The 7,877-nt window shown below is 39.4% G+C and overlaps 1 pseudogene; it reads right to left on the bottom strand.

The window, feature by feature from the left end:
- Positions 1–3,885: 3,885 nt before the first annotated feature.
- Positions 3,886–7,877, bottom strand: LOC110747487 (nuclear transcription factor Y subunit B-6-like; annotated as a pseudogene).

The following is a 7,877-nucleotide window of genomic DNA, read 5'->3' as shown; positions in this document are numbered from 1 at the left end:
TATCCACCTCCTAAAATAGGGAGTCCTCTAGGAGCTTCTAAATCTGAGGAGAGAGAAAGGACTCCTAGTGGCTCCCTATAATTTAATGTTGCCTTATTTAATGAGTATTTCAAACCTTTATTTAATGCTAACTATTTTTTATTTTATTTTTTAATAGAGATGGACCAATCAAAAAAGAGTTATAGCATTTATGACTCTCCAAATTAGGGAGTATGGTTGGAGTTGAAATTTTTTAGAGAGCTCCTAAAATAGCTTTCTTATATTTTTAGCTAAATTTTAGCTAAGAAATAGAGAGCATCATTGCGGATGCTCTTAGGACTTAGGATATCATACTTTTCTGCTTAATCTTCCCTTCATCTCCTTGCTGAATAAACGCATTCGGTAGGGCGCGATTTGCGCTTTCCTTCATTGTTCCCACGGTTAGGTCCTTTATTCTTCTGACCTGCCTCCTTAGGAGGTTGGTCAGCTTGTTTGGTAGACTTCTTCGCAGTGATGCTCTTGATGTACTCTCAAAAGACTCATCGTGCTTCTTCTTCATGTTGAAGAGATGGTCGGCCTACTTCATGACCATCCTGTAGGAGGTGTATTCCTTTGTGAAGACTATAACTAGCTCCTAGAAACTACTGATTGACTTTGGTGGGAGGGTATGGAACTAGTCTTGGGTTGCTTCATGCAAAGTCATTGCAAACACTTTGCACTTCAGTGCATCTGCAGCCTTGTAGAGGATCATGACACTTTTGAAGTGCTTGATATGGCTCTCGGGATTAGAATCCCCTTTGAATGGCGTGAAGGACGTTGTTGAGAACCGCTTCGGGAGAGCTACCTGCTCAATCTCGTCAGTGAATGCTGAGGAGTTTACTTGGTCTACCTCATTGCATAGAGCATCTTCCAAGTCTCCTTTGACCTTTAGGTCTTGAAGCTGGTCATTCACCAACTTCTCAACATCCTCCACTCATAATGTTTGCAGTTCATGTCGGGGGACGTTCACAACATGGGCGTTGTTAGTCAACTTCCTCATTGGTTGTAGGGGATGTTCATCTCGGCTGCCTTGCTAGCGCCTGGCTTGGAATTTTCTCTTTTGATGCGGGCTGGTGAGCATCTTCCTTCATGTTGTCCATGAAAAGGATCGTGAGGCTGACCTCCCTGAGGGCCTAGCCTCGCCCGAATGCTTCTTTGCAGGCCAGGCAAGCATGGACATCATATCACGGGCCCAACTTTCCTTGGACCTAATCTCGAATGGAGGCTCGATCTACTTTGGATGGAGCTTGCGGATGCTTGCGACCATAGTATGAAATATCGATAATATTGCCGAAATATCGAGGATATTTCGATTTTTTCGAATCGCGGATATTTCGGAACATATCCATGCACATATCGTATAAATATCGACAATATCGATGATAATATCGGAAAATATCGATGTCGATAATTTCGCTCACACTTCAGCAATATTTTGTCAAAATATCGGTGTAATATTGCTAAAATATCGAAAATATCGAAAATATCGAAAATATTGATGTAAAGGAAAAAAAAAAAGAAAACAAAAAGAAAACAAAAAGGGAAAAAAAGGGAGAAAAAAAACACAAAGGGGATTTGAACCCTTACCATTTTAATCCTCCAACACCTTAACCACCATATCACTTATGTTTTTGTGATAATATGCTAAAATATTTGTATTTATATGGGTGGCATGTTAACAATTACATGCAAAACTATTTTGGGGATTTATCATTTGATGACTACTCTTCACAATACACTTACTCTACACATAGAGATGATGAAGATAATGAAAAATTTGAACCTCATAGGAACTCTATGTGGTACTAAGTCACTCATGTATCTTACCATGCAATGTATAAAGTGTAAAATATTGTAGTAAATCATTATATATAAATGATTATGGTGTGTTTAATCTTTTTTCATTAATTACTACATATTTTCTACACTCACAGTGTTTGCCAGCTCGCTGTATAATCAACTTAAATAAGTTAAATCCATCATGCAATGCATTTCCTTCTAATTTTTTGTGATAAACTAATAGATAATTGACTAAATAAACATTCTCCAAAGTTTCAATAAAAATTTCCAAGTTTTTCTTACAATTTCCGTGAGTTTTATTCAAGTTTTATCGATATCGATAATATCTCGATATTTCCATCGAAATTTCCGTGTTTTTGGACTACCGATATTTCCGATATCATCAATATTTTAGACCTTGCTTGCGACATGTCTACATGCTAGGCAACGCGTTCTTATCCTCCTCCTCACCTGCTAGTTCTTGCTCGACCTGCCTGTCGGTGCATTCATCCATCCTTCTCTCTTCACCATTGGGTCCAAGGCCAAGGTATCGCACCAAGTCAATATGCGTGAGGAGTTGTCCAACCAAGAGTTTTTGGTCGTCGTCTCTCTGGTTCAATTGGTTGACTCTTAGACTAAGGTCTGTTTGGCTTCTAGGATCAGAAGGAGAGAATTTTGTGGAGCCGAATTGCATGAGGTTAAAGGTATTGCTCAAGAGCCACAAACGTCAAGCGTGGCGGTCAATGAGGGAATGGATAAAGTTGCACCAAGATCAGGTCATAATTGGCGGCAGCGCTAAGATGGTCATGAGCGACGGTGTCAGGATGAACTGCGGCGCCGTCATGGTGCTGAGCATCGGATCTATGGTGGGTCCGTGGGCTGCAAGTTGGTTCCGGCCACAGGGCCGTGAGGCAGTAAGGTGGTGTGAGCCGAGATTGTGCTCTTGGTTGCAAGATGAAGAGGATGAGCTACAGCGGCGGCTGGAACCGTGGCTGCAAGGCATGGTGGATGGCTTGACCCCGCGCCTTCTTGGTGGCTCGGACCCATCACGAATTGAGTCGTCACGACGGGCTTGCTTCTCATGCGCTTGCTTCCAACCATGGTTGTTTGGAAGGCTTCGGTTGAGTGATGAATGGAGGGAAATAGATCCCTTAAATTTGAGAGCAACGTGTTGAGTATAACTCGATGCTCTCAATGAAAGCATCAAAATGTTTGAGCAAAATTCTCATAGGAGAATATTCACAAGAGATTCTTCACCCTTCGAGCTTCCTTCTCTCTCTTCCTCCTTGGTTCCTATGAAAAAGGTTGGACTAAATGGACCACCACCGGGGGGTGTTGACCAAAGGCCCTCCGATGCCTAAGTCAGTTAGATGATTTTGAGAAAGATACGAAAATAACAAAGAAGGTCAGACTTATCTGTACAGTACGAGAGAACCAAGCGGTCAGAGCCGTGTGTATGCAAATTTCTCACGGGACAATATTTGCTTGCAGATTCTTCACCCTTCGAGCTTCCTTCTATTTCTTTCTTTTTTCCTGCGAAACAAATAGGAATAAAAAACCACACTTGGGGGGTGTTGGCCAAAGGCCCTAAGTTAGTTTAATTGGATCTTTGAGAAAAGATGTGGCAATAGCTAAAATGGACTGAGTTTTCTCTCACGAGGAGAGCCGGGTGGCCGGAGGCGTGTGTGGTGGCACTTAGTCGTGTGAGGAGAGAGAGAGAGAGAGAGAGAGAGAGAGAGAAAGAGAGAGATTTTCGTGAGAATTAGGCTTAGGATTACCTTGAATGTCTTGTGTGGCTATGTATTTATAGCCTTCTTGTGTGCTAGGGTTTTTGGAAAATAATCCTTATTTGGTTAGGATTATTCTTCCCCAAAAGATGATAGGAATTACTCCAAGAGATTTGGTGGAGATTGGTTCCTTGATTTAGGGAGATATTCATATCTTAAATCAAAGATAATTTCCCTAATTAAATAGGAATTAATTAGGATAATTAATTTGACCTAAGGAATATTCCTTTTCCACATGTCGTCTTCTTATTGGCCAGTTAAATATATGCTCCCACAATACCTCTTGTATAATTTTCAATATCTACCATCCTATCCCATTATGAAGATGATGAGTTGCCAAATCTCTGTTTCCATTCTGATCTCCACTCTCATGAATCCTACTCAAATTGTAAGCCCCAATGTAGGAGTGATTTTCGTCCTTTAGAATATTCGATCAATAGATTCCCCTTTCTCCTTCCTCGAACTCCTTCTCCTTACAAAATCAATCGGAATAAGAGGACCACACCTCGGAGGGTGTTGGCCAAAGGCCCTCCGATGCTTAAGTTAGTTTGATTGATTCATAGAGAAACAATAGCTAAAAAGGGTACGGAGCTCTCACGGGGAGAGAACCGGGTGGCCGGAGCCTTGTGTAAGAGAGAGAGGGAGGTGGCGGCAAAGAGGGGATTTCTGCAGTATTTTATGGGCTTTGAATGGCTTACCTCATGCTTTTCATAGCCTCGTATTTATAGAGCCTCGTAGGGTTAGGGTTTGGAGAAAAATAATCCTTGTTGGGATAGGAATTATTTTTCCCTAATTTTAGGAGATTTAAATCAATTAGGGATTTAATGAGCATCAAATCCCTAATTCAAGGCAAGAATCCCCAAATGGAAGGAAATATTTGACCTAGGGTTTTGCTAAAATTCGGTTCCCACACCCAACACTCACCAAATTGTAGTTTTGAGTTGTTGTTGTTGTCTCCCAAGTGAATAGAAGCCACCATTGAAAAGATCCACCTTGGAGGTTGACATAGAAATATTATTGGCATCAAGAACTTCATTTGGTCATTGTTAGACGCATGCTGCAGATTGGTGTTTGTAGTGTTGTGATGTTGCTGCTATTGTTGAGAAGGGTCTTCTTGTCTAGCCATGGAGTTCTTCTCCCCCTTAGTCTCCCTATACTCATTGCGATACCCTTTCAAGGGTCCTACATAATTCTCAAATCCCAAGGTTGTCATGACCCAAAGAAGGTCATCCCCATTGATAGTCTTCCTCTTCTCCCCCAGGCACTTGTCGGACGCTTTGCCGGTGATGAAGCTTATGAACTCAGACACGCACTCCTGGACAGTTTCCTTGGCTTCCTTTGAGATCGTGGCTTGAAGGGAGGGACTTCTTCATGATACGGCTCTCGTTAGCAATGGGGAGGAACCTGTCTTGCTCTTTGGAAGAGCTATCTGAGACATTCCCAGACAAAGGGCTTCCAACCGGGCTGGTTTGGTTTCTTTTTCCCCTGATAGAATTAAGTTTAGAGTGATTGTGTGAAATAGAAAAGGGAAATGCAAGTGAAGGAAAATGTGTACTGGTTTTTCTTTTTCTGCTTTTTTTTTTTTCTTGTGTTAAGTGCTTGTTGTGGAATCTAAGGGGAAGAGTTTGGGGTTTTAAGGCTAGCAGAAGTGGGGGAAAAATGAAGCAAATAGAATGCTTATTGAAAAACATTACTACATAACTCCCAGTGCTAGTTGTATTCAGTAGTCACCAATAATATGATAATTTCCCTTTCTACAAAAATACATGTGATCAAGTTCAGTACAATTGTTAGGTAGGTGAACCGAGATAAAACATAGTTATAATGGAAGCCAGTTATGGGACACTGCTTTTGCTGTTCAAGCAATTATCTCAACCAACCTTGTAGAAGAATATATGGTTCAACTCTAAGAAAGGGACATAAATTCATAAAAGATTCACAGGTGGTGTTTCCATCTGTCTTAGAAATCATTGTGTTTCTTAATACTGTTGTATTTTATTTTTATTGTGTTATTTTTTATTTTATAGAAACGAGCCACCAGTAGAAGGTCTATCATGGGTAGTTGGGTAGTTCTTATCATACAGAGATTCTTTCTGGATAATGTTGATTTTATCTTATTTGGAAACCATAGCGTCAACTCAAAAATCGGTAAGCACTGTCAATTCATTATCGCCTCAACACATGCCACGTGTTCCAACTATCGTTCTTGAAAATATTGTTGGAATTTTTGTGAGTACTTCAAAATACAAAATATATTTTATTATTTATTTTATGTTTCCAGATTTTGTGTGGTTTAATTAAAAGTTTAAACTGAATTTATTTTGTAAATTTATTATATGAATTGAGTGTTATGATCTGATTGTATATATTAATTTTGATTTCAAAAGCTTATTTGCGTGAGTTATAGTTGGAACAATTTTAGTCTTCAATTGGGATAATTATTGATTTGTTTTAAAGGTCTTTATGCAGCTTTATTCTAAAAGCTTTGGTGTGGCAATTTCATACAAACTTAATTGTTTTTCAATGCCTTTGGCATTTAAAGATTTGGATTCAAAATTCATTTGCGTCAGTTTTGGTTGTCCAATTTCTATTTTGCAATAACTACTTTGTTTTGCCATTAATTTGGTGATATTATAGCTATTATAAGTTTGTGAAAACGGGCAGACAATTATGTTGTTTTATTGCTATTTTTTTTAATGCCTTAGCTTCTTGTTGAGGCGACTAACTATATATTTAAGCCCATTCTCTTTAGTAGAAAAATAGGAGATGAGGTTATTTTCCTTTCATATAAACCTTAAAGGGAAAGATTCAAGTTGTTCATCCGACCCAAGTATTGTGAGTATACGCTTATGAGGGTCATAGGTTGTTGTATCCTGGAGGGTAGGGCGTCATACAACCTTGCTACACCAAGACATTGTCTCCAAGGGGCGAAATCTACTCTTAAGGACAGTGAATGACACGCCTCAACCTAAAACTATTATTCTACTCAAGTATCAGGGAGAACGACCTTCTACATCCCAAAAGATAAGTATCTTGCTATAATTTCATCAATTTTATTTAATCTACTATATCAATGTAAATTATAATTTTCTAATATATATTTTCTATGATGTTCTGCAGGAAAAGTAGCATCCATAAATCAAATTCTCCAACAAATATGGCAAGTGGTTTGCGACGTGAGGCTCCCATGCTTGAGGTGATGATAATACGGTTTATATGATATTAATTCATGCATTATAATATATGTGGACAATTGTTTATTCATGACAGTTGGACTTAGATTTTTGGCTTTTGAAAGATTGCTATCATTGAGAACCTTCGTCAATTTGGCGTGGGACAACATTCCATTCACTTGCGTGTACTGTAGTTACAAGGAAAAAAAACACGTAATTGAGGAACTATTTGTGTATAAGACAAACCATGTAATTATTTTGTCCCCATTCAATGAAATTGAGTTCAATTTACTTGAGAAATTTCAGTCTTGAATTTTTTATTTTTTTATTTATACAGAAAGAGGAAAATTACAAGCAAAAACCACGCGGGCACGCAAGCCCAAATAGGTCAAAAAAGAAAGGAACAGAACAATTCAAAGGCAGCCCCATCTCCCACAGCTTGGAATGATTCAGCCCATGGCCCAAGTTAGCAACGGCATCATCTGTAAAGTTCGCCTCACGGAAGACATGATTGAAAGAAAGAGCTTCACAAAAGGAACTGATAAGCACAATATCCTTAATTAGGAGGTTGATACTCCACGACGGGTAGCTTTCTGATTAACGCAGTCAATATAATAAGTTTCGAATCTCCTTCGACAAGAACTTTGCACCAGCCTCTATGAATCGCATAAGCAAGACCATCCCGTAAGGCTGTGCATTTTGCCACAGAAATGGTGTTGTCACCAATATTCTTAGCACCAGCCAATAAGACATGACCATCAGAATCTCGAATAACAAAACCTGTAGCAACTGAGTTATTAAGAACAGAACCGTCAAAGTTTAATTTTACCCATCCACACGGGGGAGGTTTCCATTTAATGTGAAGCGGTGTTTTAGGCCCCTCCACACTCTTCGAATTTTGGTGCCAATAATCCATTCCAACCTGCCCAACCACATTAAGCACCCGAACAGGATGTGGGGTAATATCTTTGAAAATAAGATTATTTCTAGTTTCTCAGATTTGCCAACATAATAGCAGAGCTTTTGAGAGAGTGTTAGGGCCTCCAGAAGTAGTAGTAGATGGGAGTGTACCCAGCCATGTGAGAAGATCCAAATTTGAAAAGGTAGTCACAGGGGCCAT

This window comes from Prunus avium, chromosome 6 (assembly GCF_965620075.1).
Source record: "Prunus avium chromosome 6, drPruAviu1.hap1.1, whole genome shotgun sequence".
Classification (NCBI taxonomy): Eukaryota; Viridiplantae; Streptophyta; class Magnoliopsida; order Rosales; family Rosaceae; genus Prunus; species Prunus avium.
The sequence above is the reverse complement of the archived record's forward strand: the minus strand, read 5'-3'. Positions and strand labels throughout refer to the sequence as shown.